Genomic DNA, 15,939 nt, shown 5'->3' on the forward strand with positions numbered 1-15,939 from the left:
TGAAAGAACTTCTGCAGAGGTAACGCAATAACTTCTGTAATGTTGTTGTTATGTGCGAAGTCGTGTCCGACCCATCGCGACCCCATGGACAATGATCCTCCAGGCCTTCCTGTCCTCTACCATTCCCCGGAGTCCATTTAAGTTTGCACCTACTGCTTCAGTGACTCCATCCATCCACCTCATTCTCTGTCGTCCCCTTCTTCTTTTGCCCTCGATCTCTCCCAGCATTAGGCTCTTCTCCAGGGAGTCCTTCCTTCTCATGAGGTGGCCAAAATATTTGAGTTTCATCTTCAGGATCTGGCCTTCTAAAGAGCAGTCAGGGCTGATCTCCTCTAGGACTGACTGGTTTGTTCGCCTTGCAGTCCAAGGGACTCGCAAGAGTCTTCTCCAGCACCAGAGTTCAAAAGCCTCAATTCTTTGACGCTCGGCCTTCCTTATGGTCCAACTTTCGCAGCCATACATTGCAACTGGGAAGACCATAGCCTTGACTAAACGCACTTTTGTTGGCAGGGTGATGTCTCTGCTTTTTAGGATGCTGTCTAGATTTGCCATAGCTTTCCTCCCCAGGAGCAAGCGTCTTTTAATTTCTTTGCTGCAGTCCCCATCTGCAGTGATCTTGGAGCCCAGGAAAATAAAATCTGTCACTATCTCCATTTCTTCCCCTTCTATTTGCCAGGAATTGAGAGGGCCGGATGCCATGATCTTTGTTTTCTTGATGTTGAGTTTCAAGCCAACTTTGGCACTCTCCTCCTTCACCCGCATCAACAGGCTCTTTAGTTCCTCTTCACTTTCTGCCATTAGAGTGGTATCATCTGCATATCTGAGGTTGTTGATATTTCTCCCTGCAATCTTGATCCCAATTTGTGACTCCTCTAATCCCGCATTTCTCATGATGTGCTCTGCATACAAGTTAAATAGGCAAGGCGACAGTATACAGCCTTGCCGAACTCCTTTCTCAATTTTGAACCAGTCAGTGATTCCATGTTCAGTTCTCACTGTTGCTTCTTGACCTGCATATAAATTTCTCAAGAGACAAATAAGATGCTCTGGTATTCCCATCTCTTTAAGAACTTGCCACAATTTGTTGTGCTCCACACAATCAAAGGCTTTAGCATAGTCAATGAAGCAGAAGTAGACGTTCTTCTGGTACTCCCTAGCTTTCTCCATGATCCAGCGTATGTTGGCAATTTGATCTCTAGTTCCTCTGCCTCTTCGAAATCCTGCCTGTACTTCTGGAAGTTCTCGGTCCACATATTGCTGGATCCTAGCTTGTAGGATTTTGAGCATAACTTTGCTAGCATGAGAAATTAGTGCGATGGTGCGGTAGTTTGAACATTCTTTGGCATTGCCCTTCTTTGGGATTGGAATGTAAACTGACCTTTTCCAATCCTGTGGCCATTGTTGAGTTTTCCAAATTTGCTGGCATATTGAGTGTAGCACTTTTACTGCATCGTCCTTTAAGATTTTGAATAGTTCAACTGGAATGCTGTCACTACCACTAGCTTTATTGTTGCTCAGACTTCCTAAGGCCCATTTGACTTCACATTCCAGGATGTCTGGCTCCAGGTCAGTAACTACCCCATTGTGGTCATCAGGGATGTTAAGCTCGCTCTTGTATAGTTCTTCTGTATAATTTTGCCACCTTTGTTTGATCTCTTCTGCTTCTGTGAGGTCCCTACCATTTTGGTCCCTTATCATACCCATCTTTGCATGAAACGTTCTCTTCATATCTCCAATTTTCTTGAAAAGGTCTCTGGTCCTCCCCATTCTATTGTTTTCTTCTATTTGTTTGCACTGTTCATTTAAGAAGGCATTCTTATCTCTTCTAGCTTTTCTCTGGAATTCTGCATTCAATTGGGTGTATCTTTCTCTTTCTCCCTTGCCTTTCACTTCCCTTCTCTCCTTAGCTATTTGTAAAGCTTCCTCAGACAGCCATTTTGATTTCTTGCATTTCTTTTTCTTTGGGATGGTTTTAGTTGCTACCTCTTGTACAATGTTGCGAACCTCCGTCCATAGTTCTTCAGGCACTCTGTCTATCAGATCTAATTCCTTAAATCTATTTGTCACCTCCACTGTGTATTCGTCAGGGATATGATTTAGTTCATACCTGAGTGGCCTAGTGCTTTTCCCTACTTTCTTCAATTTAAGCCTAAATTTTGCAACAAGAAGCTCATGATCTGAACCACAATCAGCTCCTGGTCTTGTTTTTATTGACTGGATAGAACTTTTCCATCTTTGGCTGCAGAGCACATAGTCAATCTGATTTCTGTGTTGACCGTCTGGTGATGTCCATGTGTAGAGTCGTCTCTTGGGTTGCTGGAAAAGAGTGTTTGCTATGACCATTGTATTCTCTTGACAAAATTCTACCAGCCTGTGCCCTGCTTCATTTTGTACTCCAAGGCCAAACTTGCCTGTTATCCCGGTTATCTTTTGGCTTCCTACTTTAGCATTCCAATCCCCCATGATGATAAGCACATCATTTTTGGGCGTTGCTTCTAGAAGGTGTTGTAGGGCTTCATAGAACTGATCAACTTCATCCTCTTCAGCAGCAGTGGTTGGGGCGTAGACCTGGATCACTGTGATGTTGAATGGTTTGCCTTGGATTCGAACTGAGATCATTCTGTCATTTTGGGGATTGTATCCCAAGACTGCTTTTCCTACTCTCTTATTGATTATGAAGGCTACTCCATTTCTTCTGCGAGATTCTTGTCCACAGTAGTATACCTGATGGTCATCTGAATTAAATTCACCCATTCCTGTCCATTTTAGTTCACTGATTCCTAAAATGTCGATGTTCAGTCTTCTCATTTCTTGTTTAACTTCTGTAATACCACATTGCAAAACAATGAAAATGCCACAGACCTGGTCATTTATACTTTTTACTTCCAAAACTGAAGGAGTCCTTTTCCTCTAGAAGGAAATTAGTCTGTGTGTCTTGGAAATATGTTATTAGCAATGGTCCTGCAGCATTCCTGGCTCAGAGTCTTCCAAAGACTGTGTCCTGTGTTGCCTTAGCCTTGAAATGGTGCAGGTAGAAGAACTGTGTACGAGTCAAAGGAGAGAGAACAGGCCATGTTTGTGGACAGGAGATGACAGGAAATCTGACAGTATAGGAAGGAGCCAGGAGGACTCACACATTGTATCAGTTGCATTGTATCAGTTCTATCAGTCCAGAGGATCCATAGACAGATTAGAGGTCCAGAACAGTGGGTGGGCTGTGCCATTGCATACAGGATACAAAAGTTGCATTTCAACAGGGGCAAATTATCTATCGGAGTTGAAGGAGCAGGTCATACTGTAACATTGCCCAAAGTTTGGTTTTCAGACCCTGAGATGTGAACTTGAGCGTATCCTTGGAGCATGACACTTATGGGAAGGGAGTCAGAGTCCCTTGGAAAGATGTTTGCATGGTCCTGCAGTGTGAGGAATGCATTGATGGAATATAAGTTTCAGCAGCATGGATATGTGTGCTAATTCACAACCCCACCCTGGTTAAATAGACTGGCTGTGGAAGGGAGGTGAAGATTTCCTAGCAAGGGGGGGGGGTCTTCTGACTGCAAACCTCTCCAAAGTAGGGTGGGGATGTTTGAGGACTCCAGCAAGGACAGAGCTGGTCGATAAAGGTCTTTGTCTCAGCAAGTGCAGAATGGAGCATCAGGTAGGAATGCCAGAAGGAGCAGTGGTACCCAACCCCAAATGGGGCCAAACTTGAGGAAAGCCTGCATTCTTTGTGCAAATGACAGGTTTGTGTGAATGGTTAGTTTTTATAAAACAAATGGACAGATGTGTCAATCTCCATGCTGAAATCAGAGATTACTTTACCTTTTTAAAAAATGCCTTTTTCACGTACTGATAACATTGTTATTACAATGCAAATGTGCTCTATCGGATCGGATACTAAATAATCCCAGTGAATTATCTTTAAAACACAGGTTTTTTGTTCTAATCCAGTCTTCGGTGTTCCTGAACATAACACTTTAGATCTTGCTGAATTTTGTATTTTATGCAAAGGGTTGTTCTCTTACTTCTGAGGAAGTGAGCATGCACATGAAAACTCACACCTTGAATAAAACTTTGTTGTTCTTAAAAGTGCTACTGGACTCAAATTTTGTTCTACGGGGTATTTTGGGAGGTTCCTTGGAGAGGCAGCCTAGAGATTCTCCAGATAAATAGACAGAACCGGGCCACACAGCTCTTTGGTTAGTATGTGGGGTTCCCGGCTCCGAAAGAATGAACTTCTGTACCAGCTCTTGTTTTAGAACAAAATACTGCCTTTTTTAACATTAACTACGGCTCATCCTCACTTAGTTGTGTCTGGTTTATAAACTTGGTATATTGCCTCCTTAAGGAGCAGATGCTTTCTAATGGAAATCAGGAATTTTAATATTATGGGTTTAATTAATTTCAACAGGATTTCTTTAATCCTCCATGATCGGCTTTAGCCTCTCCCACTAATTTGTTGTAACAAGGAAAGCACTGACCTCCTTAACAGGAAAAGAGTTAACTTGGGGAACTGCAAGAAAATGACTTCTTTGGAGACTTGTCTACACTCGCAGGAAGATGCAAGTCCAGGTCTTCACTGAAGAAGATTGTCGGGTGAAAAGGAGTGGGTGGCCACATTCTGTTCCGTGCCTCTCAACCAGTAGTTAATTTCTGAGGTTCAAGACCTTCCCACTCGTAAGAACAATCAGACATTCTGCCTACTGAAGTATGCAGCCAGATGCCCCTCAGAAGTTCCAAGTAGGGCACTGTGGTTGGTCCCCAGAATCAATAATTTAGTCCTCAGAATCTGTAGCAGAAGATATCTTGGAGAACTGCATCACTTCTATGCTCAGAAGCCTCCTTGAAGCTCAAATGCTTGAGATCCAAAGCGGAGAGAACCAGGAACAACCTAAAGAAGAAAGGGAGGAGGAAACGTGGTCAGCAAATGTCATCAGAGCATAGATTAAACAATAAAAGAATCTTACCAGTAATAAGCCCCATGGCCTGGTTTATGGCTGCAGGTTGGCTAATAATGGGGGAATATTAGCTTTATGGGAATAGTTCCTTAATCTCTGGGGGAACCTTAGCAGTTTGGAATTGTTGACTTTGAAGGGAGCTCTACCTTCTGGGGGGAGGGGGGGGAAGCCCCAAGGTCCTTTCTTGCCCAATGAAATCTGTGCCTATCTCTGTAGTGAACTCGAGGTGTGAAACTTCGTTTCTAACTCCAGACTAGAATCCCTAATTTTGGCTTTGGCTGGTTTATGTCCCACAACCCTGCTCCTACAGGGGGGTGTTCATAGCTCTGCATGGGGTCCATAGCTCTGCATTCTGCTTGCCCGGGCTCTGGGGGGGGTGGGTGCAGGGGGGGGGGTGTTTTCTCCTGGACATGATGTTTTGCAGTGCTGAAATGCGTGTAGCAACCGCCGGTCCAGGGCAGCAACGCCGCTGCAGCTGGGCTTGGCTTTGAAATGCGCAAGACAATGGGCGCCAGTGTTCTCGCCCGCTTCGCTTTTCCATTCCATTTGCATAGTCTGTTCTGCCTGATTGACCAGCTTGGGCCGGCCAAGGGACCGGGCATTGTTCCCAGATCACTGCGAGATGGCAGAGATGACAGGATTCAGGTGAGAGATGAAGTGGGCTCGCCCATCCCGCAAAGCCCAAGCCACCGGCCCCTGGGAACTCGCTCTGCTGGGGGAGCCGGGGGGCTGGGGGGTCGGGAGAGACCGAAATGGCCAGGCAGCCCAGAGCAGACCAGCCTTTCCAGAAGAACAGCCCTGCGGAAATAAAGCCAGCCCCCCGTCCCTCGCCCCTGTCTGTGCCCGTCTAAAAACAGCGAGTGTCTCCACGTTAAACAACAACAAACAAATCCAAGCCAATTTAAAAAAACACTGCAAACGCTTAAACACGATTTGTATATAGGATCACAGTGAGCTTTACACAACATCCTGGTAAGGTAGGACAAAGGTTAAAGGGGGACTTGTTTAAGGTTCCTTAGTGAGACCTGACCTCTTTGCCACCATCCAGTTCGGGAGCGAGGTCTCAAAGTGGGATTTTTTCCCCCTTTACTAAACAAAAAAATACTTAGGATTTCATTTAGTCCTTATAAAGCCGGTTCAGATCCAAGCCCCATCCACTGCCTCCTGAACTGAAAGCAGTTCCAGACGCTGGCTTGGAAGCAACCGGCCAGCCAGCACGGGCGACGGCTCATCGCAATGAAAAGCCCATGGCGATTTCAAGGCTCCGTCTGGCTCCGTCTCTAGTCACTCCGATCCACGGTTTCTTGGGAGTCCGGCCCACCGAGGCCAGCGCGCTTCCCGCTTGGGAGTCCGGATGCCCACAAGGGAAGGCTTGTTCTGACGCCGGAAGCCGGGCTGGTTTGGCTACCGCCCAAGGTCACTTGGCGGGAAACAAATTGGGCTGGACCCAGTAGGGCCTTGTCCTCCACACGGCGCCTCCCCTTCGGCCCCCATGCAATACATCGGCTGCCTTTCCCACCACCGGTTGCTTGTGAGCGACTTGACACAGGGGCAGTTGTATCCAAGAGTTGTTGTTGTTGTTGTTTTTTTTAAGTACCCGGGTCATTTTGCTCCCCACACACGTTGGACAGGGCACTTCCGGTGCACTTTAGAAGTAGATTTTCCTGTTTCACACAGGAAAAAACCCAGCTGAAAAAGCACATTGGAGGTGCATTATTCAAAGTGTGCAGAATGATTTGCTCCGCTTGGTTTGCAGAAAGCATCCATCTCTCCCCCCCCCCTTTTTTTATTTTGTCTTGTTATGCTGGAGCTCACACGAGGGCACCGACACGCTTGCTTCTGACACTTTTAGTTTGACTCTGAAAAGACCACGTCTCCCCAATCCAAGGAGGTTTCTCCCCGGAGGAATCTGCCATACAATTAGCCATCATTTCTTCACTCCTCAAAGAAGGAAGAGGGGCGGAACTCTGACAAAAGAGTGAGTCCCATTGAACCGAGTGGGTCTTACATCCGAGTAAGCATGCTCAAACTCGCACAGCTCTTGCCTCCATCAAACCGGACTGGAGTGGTCTGATCCATTCCGCAGAGCCAGTGATTTCTAAGGGACTTGATTCCAAGGGGCTCAGTACAGCCAATGATTTCTAAGAGACTTTAAGGGGCTTGCTTCCAGGGGAATCAGTACAGCCAGCGATTTCTACCTTCCTAGGTCTATTCAGCACACATTGGATAATACACTTTCAATGTGCTATTGCAGCTGGATTCTTCTACAGGGAACAGGAAAATCTGCTTCTAAAGAACATTGTGCATCATCTAATATGTGCAGAATGGGTCCTGATTTCAGTAATGAAGTGAGCTTTTTACTTGTCCAGTTAATTAATTACGCCACTCTCGTGAGCCCCTTTGAAGCGCTAAGATCACTGTTTTACTTGGAAGCAAATCCCAGGTAGACAAGTGGGGCATGCTTACAAGTAAAGGTCTCTAGGAGTACACCTCCGCTTCACAATCCTGCATTGCCAATGAAGAGTTGGGGGTGTCCTGAGCTGGACAGCGCTCCAGACCAGCACCTGGGAGACACCCATCTGAATGCTCCCCCTGCCAGGGAATTTGGCCTTCCTGAACCACAGTTTCCCTTCCCAAATGCCTGGGCTTAAGCAAGGGGGGTCCAAACAAGGGCCCCCTGGCTGGACGGGCCACATTTCATTGTAGGATTTGCTAGCCCTTTTGGAAACTCTTGGAAACTTTTGGAAGCGCCTGAGAGCCGGGGTTCAAACATCCCGGGTCTTTCACCCAGCCATGGCCAGAGGCTGCCCGGTGGCTGGTCCCCCCCCCCCCCCGGGCGCGGATGGGCGCGTCTCCCACCGGGCTCCGGGGACTTCCCGAGGGCAGCGGCGGTTCGAGAGCGGGAGAGACACAAAGTGGCTCTAGAGTCTAATTTCCCCTCCAGTGTTTACTGCTCGTTGGAGAGGCGCTTATCTCGGGGAATATATAACGATTAATACAACCGCAGGTTTCCAGATAAGTGATTGTGATGGAGATTGTTGGCGAGAAAATAGACAATTATCCGCTGTTAGCTTTACATAAAGATCGCATTAACTTGAATTAGTTATCAGACAAAAGAACATCAGAAAGCTGCACCTTTTCTGCCAAGGCAACCGCTGCTGGGGGGGGGGGGTGCGGGAGCGCGCGCAAGGAAAGACCGGGGGGAGGGGGGAGCGGGTGGTGGGGCGCGGGAGGGGGGGCAGCCGCTTCCTGGCTTGGGGGGCGCTTCTGCTGCCAGGAGCAGGCCGTTCCCACGGGGCAGGCGCAGGGCCTAAGGGAGAGACGCAGCAACCGGTGGCTGGTCGCCCACGGGAAACCCCGGGGGCGGCGAGAGGCAGATCGTGTGGTCCTCTGTGCCGGGGGACTCGGCCAAGGACTAAGTGGGGCGGGGGGGAGCGGCAGGAGCCAGGAGGAGGCCCACCAGAGGACCCCCCCCCATCCCTAGAGGGGAGGCCGTCATGAATAACCCCCTCCTGCAGAGGGGGAAAGGGGGCGCGGGGAGGGCGGGATGGGGTGGGGGGTGAAAGCGAAGTTGGAGGGCGGGGGGGACCTTTCGGTTAGAAAAACTGCTCCCAGCGCCGCCCTTGCGGGTCTCCGGCCTTCCCCGCTGTGCTCCGCTGGGAGAGGAGCCTTCGAGGAACCGTCTCCTCCTCCTCCTCCCCCTCCCCTCGAAGGCCTGCAGGGCTGCTGCCCACCCCATATTCCCGCCCCCCCCCCCAGGGCCGGGGAGGGGAAAGGGCAGGCCCTGTGGGGGAGCGCCTCGCATTGTGTCAGCAAACAATCCCCCCACATTGATTCCCCCCCCCCCCCCGCCGCGGGTCTCTGGGAAGTGCCGGACGGCTCGTGTGACTTCAAGGGCGGGGGAGGCAGGACGCGGGGGTCGCGCCTGCGCGTGCACGGAGGCGGAGAAAGGGAGCCCGGCGAGTTCCCCTCCCCCTCCCCCCTCTTCCATTTGCTTTTCAAAAGAAGTCGCCCTCCAAGAAGTTCAGCGCCCCCCCCCCCGCCGCCCCAGCCTCCCGTCTCCCGCAGGGAGGCCTCGCAGTCGCCGAGAAAGAACTTTCCTCGGGGCGGGGGCGGGAGGGAAAGCGCCTGCGGAGAGGCGAGGCGAGGACGGGGGAGGCGCTCGGCCCGCACAAGCCGCACGGGGAGACCGTCTCCCAAAATTGCGGGGCGCTCCCGGCGCGCTTCTGCGGGGGCTCCTCCGGCCTGGCCGTGGGCGGGAGGGTCGTGGCCGGGGAGCCAGGCGGGGGAGGGATTCCGCTGCTGCTGCTGCAGATCCGGGCCGGTCGGTGGAGGGGCGGCCGCGCCGTCGGGGCCGGGGCTGAATGGCGCGGCTAATGAGCGCGGTTCCCAAGGCCGGCGGGCGGCTGCGTGGCTGGCCTGGGCCGGGCTGGCCTCTGTGTGGTCCGTCCTTTCCCAGCCCGGGGGGGGGGGGAGGCTCGGCGGGCCCTCTTGCACCTGCGTCGCTTTTGGCTCCTTCAGGAATGCGCCGGAGCCTCTAATCAGCTTTGCGGAGGGCACGCCTGAGTGCAGCTCGCAGGGCTCGCCCAGCACCGGCCCGCTGAATAGGAGTCCGCGTGGGGCTGCGCGCCAGGCCGCGCCGCTGCCAGATTCCAGCAGAGCCCGCACAATCGCGCCCCTCAGCCGCCCCGCCCCGCCCGGAGCAGGGGGGGGAGCGAGAGCCCAGAGAGGACGAGGCGGCCGCGGGAGCCGCTGCTTCCCAGATTAAGGGCGGGGGGGGGGGCGGGAGAGGGCCCTTTCCTCCTCGGCGGCCTTTCGCGCTTAGAAGCCACGGCGGGGCCTTTCCCAACCGCAGCCGCCATTGAATGCGGAGGCGACAGCCGCCCCCAGTGCCCGCGTGGCCCGGGAGCGGGGCCTCCTCGGGAGAAAGTCGCCGCGGCCTCCCAGGGGCCCACTCAGCGGCGCCAGCCAATACACCGCAACACCGCCCGTGGGTGGGAAGAGGCTGCCAGGGCGGCGGCGGAGACGCCTCTCATCCGAGCTCCAGCCGGGGCGGCTATCTGGAGCCAGCCCGGCCTGTCCCGGTCAGCGCTCGGCTGCCTTCCTCTTGCGGGAAGAAGAGGGCCAACGCCCGGGAAGGGTCTCCTGAGCGGGCCCTGGGGGACAAGTGTGGCCCGGGCCCATCCCAGCCACAGCGTCTCTCGGGGAAAGGGGGAGGGGACTCCCAGCTTTCTTGAAATAGGTGCCTGCATGTATTCAAAGTTCGGAATGCACCTGCCACCCATTGCCTCGTATCCTTAAGGATGACCCCGTGCGGTACCCTCTTTATCCGGTGGGGTCCTGATGGGTTCCTCGGAAGGGGGAAGGACGTCCCCCTCCCAACACTTGAAAGCATACTAAGAAACTCAGTATATTTGGACCTCACTGGCAGCCCGCTAGCAGAAAGAAAATTTCAGTCATACCTAAACGAACAGTTGGTTTTATACCCTGCGGTATAAAAGGCAGCAGACATGCAGTCTGAAAGGTAAGGCAGCAGACATGTGGTAAGGCAGCAGACATGCAGTCTGAAAGCTCTGACCATGAGGCTGGGAGTTCGATCCCAGCAGCCGCCCGAAGGACTCTCAAAGCAGCTTACAATCACCTTCCCTTCCTCTCCCCACAATAGACACCCTGTGTGGCAGGTGGGGCTGAGAGAGCCCTGATGTTACTGCTCTGTGCCCAAGGTCAACCCGCTGGTGGCAAGCAGCTGCTCTTAGCCACTACCCCACACTCTACTCTCCGAATATCCGCGCGTGTCCTAAGTGCCTTCAAGTCTCAGTGGATTTAGAGCGACCCTGCAGGGCTTCCAAGGCAAGAGAGGACCTGCCTCCTGCTCCTGTGTAGCAACCCAGGACTTCCTTGGTGGTTTCCCATCCCATACTGCTTCGTTTCCAACATCTGAACAGCCCCCCCCCCTCCGGGACTATCCAGGTCCGGATGGGTGATAATCGATGGACGAGGGACTTGCAAAGTCTCCCAAAAAGTTGCCAGCGACACGTTGAGGATGCAAGGCAAACGGTATTACTCCAGTTGGTTTAAATTGACTCAGACTGGAGTGAGCCGCTTTTTTTGGGGGGGGGGGGGTCACGCATGCGCCTGTTCCAAGCAGTCCTGTGGAAGTAAAGTGGATTGGCTTCGGAGTGACCATGCGCTGCCCACGCTTGGTGTCCCTCCATCGCCCATTATGCACGGAGTGGAAGGTCCGCATTCGGAGTGGAATGGCAATGGCTAAAATCACCAATTATGCATGCTGCAGGCGGCAACTGGGCGCAGAGTCAGCGTATGCCGCCGAAAAAGCCGCATTAGCGAGATGTGGAAGAAAGTGGAGCTTCTCGGGACCAGGGCGCAACCAGAAGCGGCTCCAGAGTAGCCGCATGCATAATTGGATACTCTGGGTTTTGCCACCATTGCGTTCCGTCCCGTGCGTAAGCGATTTGCTTTGCTTCTTCCTCCTCTGCATTCTCCATGCCGCCGTTTCAGTGGCCGTGCATAATAGGCCCACTGGGGTGTCAGTTCCACTTTGGCCAACAGCGCTTGCTCAAGAGCCAATGGGCAGCAATTATAGGTCTCCGTTGAACTCAGTGATCCAGATGCATAGGTCTGCCTTAGCCTTGCCCTTGGGACCCCCTTACTCGAAACTGCTGCCCACCCATCCACCCACCCCCGCCCCGCGCTTCTTCTCAAAGCTGCTTCTGAAACACTCCTTCATTTCCAAAGTGGCTCTTCGGGTAGCTGCGAAGGGTAATGAAACGTGTGAGGAGCATATGCAAGCGAGCAGGGGTGGGATTTCCCGTGGGATTTACTGCCCCATAAAGGCTGCTTACCAGTTCAGTTCAAGGCAGCGGCCTACACGGGGCTGGCGTCCGTTTACTTCGACTTCACTCTACGGGGCTGGCCTGAAACCCTGGAGAGCCGCTGCCAGCCTGAGCAGACAAGGCTGACATAGGTGGGCCGATGGTCTGATTCAAATACAAGAGAGCCTCGTGTATTTTCATGGGGACTGGTCCACCTTCATCTAAGTCTGGTTCAACATTCTGTAACCCACATCCACAATCCACTGGTCTACAATCCAAAACGTTGTTGTTGTTGTTATTGTTGTTGTGGTTAGGTGCGAAGTCGTGTCTGACCCATCGCGACCCCATGGACAGTGATCCTCCAGGCCTTCCTGTCCTCTGCCATTCCCCGGAGTCCATTTAAGTTTGCACCAACTGCTTCAGGGGCTCCATCCAGCCACCCCATTCTCTGTCGTCCCCCTCTTCTTTTGCCCTCAATCGCTCCAAAACGTACCCCTCCGTTAAAATGAACTCACTTCTTTCTCCTCAAAGCCTACAGAGATACTGCTGTGGGATGGAAGTTAAAAAGTTGGGGGAAGGTACAGGGGTAGTCAACCTGTGGTCCTCCAGATGTTCATGGACTACAATTCCCATGAGCCCCTGCCAGCGTTGCCCATGAACAACTGGAGGACCAGATTCGGGAGAGATTGTGGGGGTGGCTTGGGGCCAGTCATGCATCCTCTCTACTTGGCCCTGTAATAGACCAAATGGGGAGAGGGGGGCAGCTTAGGGTCCCGGTAGGGAAGGAAGAAGCGGGGAATGAATGGGCAATGGGTGGGTGCCCTCTCGGGAAGAGTCAGATGGGTAGCCATGTCAGTCTGAAGCAACAGGACAAAGATTGAGTCCAGCGGCACCTTGAAGACCTACAAAGGTTGACTCTGCGTAGGAGCTTTGCTGGTCTGAAGGCGCCGCTGGACTCAAACTTCGCTCTGTCTTGGTTCAGTCCGATTCCATTTCATGGGTGGTGGTGAAGACTCCGACCAAAAGGTTAAACCTGAAACTAAAAGAGGAGTTGCAAATAATTGCCATCCCAAACTGCCTCTGTGACTCAGCAGAGAGGGGGGGGCTTTCTGGCGACCTCCTGCCCCGCCACCCATCTCACGCCGGTCCTCCATGTATTCCCTGAGAAGATCCAGTTGTCGCGAAACTCGTTGCAACCGGTTCAAACTAGGGACAAACAAATAAACCAAAGGCGGGAAACCGGAGGGCACGATCCCACCACGCTATGGCAGCTCGGACTCTGTGCTCTGCCTCCTCCACTGCCCCGGGAAAGGCTTACTCCCGAGTAAACCTGCCGGAGCCCCTTCTGAGCGCATTGGTTCCTATGGCGCAGGGAACTCGTGCCTGAGCCATTCCCCCTGGAATCGATGGGATTCCAGGGGCGCGTCCCTGGGGCAGCGGGGGGGGGGGGGCGGGGCGGGGGACGGGTTGCGCTTGTCTTTCGGATCCAGTCAACACAACCACAACCACAACTCTCGTTGTGCCCCCGCTGGGAAGGCTGAGCCGGAGCACTTCTTTTTCGGCCAGGGCGCGCGAGAGGCTGGCCGGCCGCCGGAGCTCCCTTTCCCCCTCTTGCCGCCGCCTCTTCCTCTGGGGGAAGTTGGGTGTCTCTTTGCGGCCGCGTGGCTTCTCCCAAGGCTTCTCGGTGACAGGTCGGGAGGAGATGCAGTAATTCAGAAATTAGTGGGATTTTTTATTTTATTTTACTCTTGGTGGGGGCGTTGGATTAAGAGGCTGGGAGAGTGTGAAACAAGTCAACGTGTAATTGTATGATAAGGCTCTCGCGAGGAATTTATTGGCCAAGTTGCTATTTCTATTCCTTCCTAATCGCGTTTAGCACATTCATTCTCTGCAATCTGTCTCCGTAATCTTCTGTGACAGAATGGCAGCCAATGGAAGCGGGCATGTTTGGAGAGAGGAGGAAATATGCAGAGGCGTGATAAACTGATGCTAATTATCCATATTTAGGACACCGAGTGCAGAAGATCACGGTTTACAAATAACAAGCCCGAGCCCGTGATGGTGGCTTCCCAGTGCGGAATATATATTGGAGGGGACAAGATAAGGGCTCCATAGGTAGAAGAGATTTATTGGTCAAAGGGTTCACCTTCCACTTCCCCACTTTTTATATAGCAGTAAATTATTTAGGCTAAATTCGCCAGAACATTACTCTTTTCTTTGGCAACGCGCCATGACTTGCTCTTTCTTTGTGTCGTTTCAAAGCAGAGCCTTGTAGTGTAACATCGGCTGATAAGAAACAAATAATTGAAGTAATGGGCGATTCCCTTTAAATTGGGCATCTAGGACAGTAAGGTAATCTCCGTCTAATGGGGGCCGGGGGCGCCGGGGGGGGGGGTGGGGGGGGATGAGGAGGCCGACGGATCGAGCAGATAGTTGAAGAGGGAAAATGCCGAATCTGGGATCCTGGCTGACAAGGCGGCCGTTCTCTACAAGAAGGGAAACGGGCGTGTTCGGGGCAGGTTGTGGAGCCAATTCCGGGCTGAGATCTGGCACAAAAGGGGCTGCTGCTCTCCCGCCCCTCCCCCCCCACCTCCGGGAGGGGGACATTTAAATCAGGGAATTAACTCCATCCTCCCCCCCCCCTCTTCCCCCCAAGTCAGTTTGGCCGGGAGAAATAATACTGGGATTCAATTTGGCACTATTTCTCCTCTCCGGTTGAGAGGTTAGCCGTAGTGATCTTAGTACTTTGCAGTAATTGTGTGGCGCCCTTTCCAAAAACGCCTCGGCGGCTGGAGAAATGGCGAGGATGGGCCAAGGGCGAGGCGCTGCCCCCTCTCCTGCTCCTGCTCCTTGTACAGTTCTCCCCTTTGTCTTGCCTCAACCGCGCGCTTCTCTCCGCGGGGTCTGGCGTGGGCCGGCCGGCCTCAGCGCCCCTGGGCGTTCTCCAGCGCATGGCTGTCACTCGGCTGCCAAGGGAGAAGGTCCCGCCGCCTCCGCGCCCTGCCCGGCCACCGAACGCAGAAGGAGAGTGTTCATGAGGGTTAATTGGGCGTCCTAGTTGCGCTTTGAACGCCATCGACGGGAGGCGAAGAAGACATTCCTGCGGTGCCCAGCCCAAGGCGGCCAATGACAGACACGGTCCTTTCGGGTGCTGCAGCAGAGGGCCTCCTTATTAGAAGCCGTCGGAGTTTTGCTTCGCTCTGAGCGTTTTAGAGCGCGGGAGGGGGGGGGGGAGGGGGAGATCCTTTCTTTTTTAGATAGGTGGAGCATGCAAAAAAAAATCCACTCGAGCCCTCACGTTTCCTTTTTAAGCAGCAAGGCCAATTATAAACAAAACCAAAATCCCTGCCGAAGATATAACTGGTGAATTCTCGAGATATTACTGCTTCTATTTTTGATAAGCTCCAAGAAGCTGCCATGTCGTGGACACTTGGCTAGAATTTAAGTTTCTGGGACAGAAAATTGTCCAGCCTCGCATTGCGAAACCTGGGGGGATTTGGGAGGCCCTTTCTTCCTGTTGTGGTTGTTGATGGCGAAGGCTTCGGCCTCGCTTTGAAGGAGACGAATTTCTGATACTCCATCCACGAAACTAGCCCCCACCCCACCCCAGCAGGCCATTCATTTTTGCTGTGGAAGCTAAAAGGAAGTATAAATAGCCCCCCCCCAAAAAAAAAACCCCGGGAAGGATGACCAACACCAAACTTCCCACAAAAGTTAAACGAACAGGAACCTCTGCATACAGAGATGCTTCTTTCCCCCAAATACGAGCCCTTGGAGAGGGAAGGCATCCAGCCAAGCAGGAGATTCAGGACACACAAAAGAAGTCCTACAACTCACACTTCATTTGTGGAACTTACTGTCACAGGAGATAGTGATGGATATTAAATTGGGGGGGGGGGTTTATAAAGGATTAAAATTAATGGAGGATGGCTGAAGCAAGGGGCATTAGTCCAAATGACTAAATGAAACATCCACATTCAGGGACAGTGTTCCTCTGAAGAACTATTGCCAGAGGCCAACAGCAGGGCTTGTGTATTTCTTCTGGAGCAGCTGGTTGACTCCTGCAGTGAACAGGAAGCTGGCCTAGATGGACCAGGGCTTGGCTCAGCAGAGGCACTTTGACATTCTTAGCCTATGTGTGAGATCTG

The 15,939-nt window shown here is 52.5% G+C and overlaps 1 long non-coding RNA gene across 7 annotated transcripts in view; it reads right to left on the bottom strand.

Moving 5' to 3' along the window:
- Positions 1-15,939, bottom strand: part of LOC143840331 (uncharacterized) — a 509,677-nt gene that overhangs the window by 38,717 nt on the left and 455,021 nt on the right. For 5 of the 7 annotated variants that reach the window (XR_013232124.1, XR_013232122.1, XR_013232125.1 and 2 more), the window contains exon 2: positions 2,863-4,891. This is a non-coding gene — a long non-coding RNA (uncharacterized LOC143840331). Of the gene's footprint in view, positions 1-2,862; positions 4,892-9,455; positions 9,591-15,939 lie in introns of those variants that run through there. The other 2 variants (XR_013232123.1, XR_013232126.1) reach the window with 2 other exon arrangements.

This window comes from Paroedura picta, chromosome 6 (genome assembly GCF_049243985.1).
Source record: "Paroedura picta isolate Pp20150507F chromosome 6, Ppicta_v3.0, whole genome shotgun sequence".
Lineage (NCBI taxonomy): Eukaryota > Metazoa > Chordata > Lepidosauria > Squamata > Gekkonidae > Paroedura > Paroedura picta.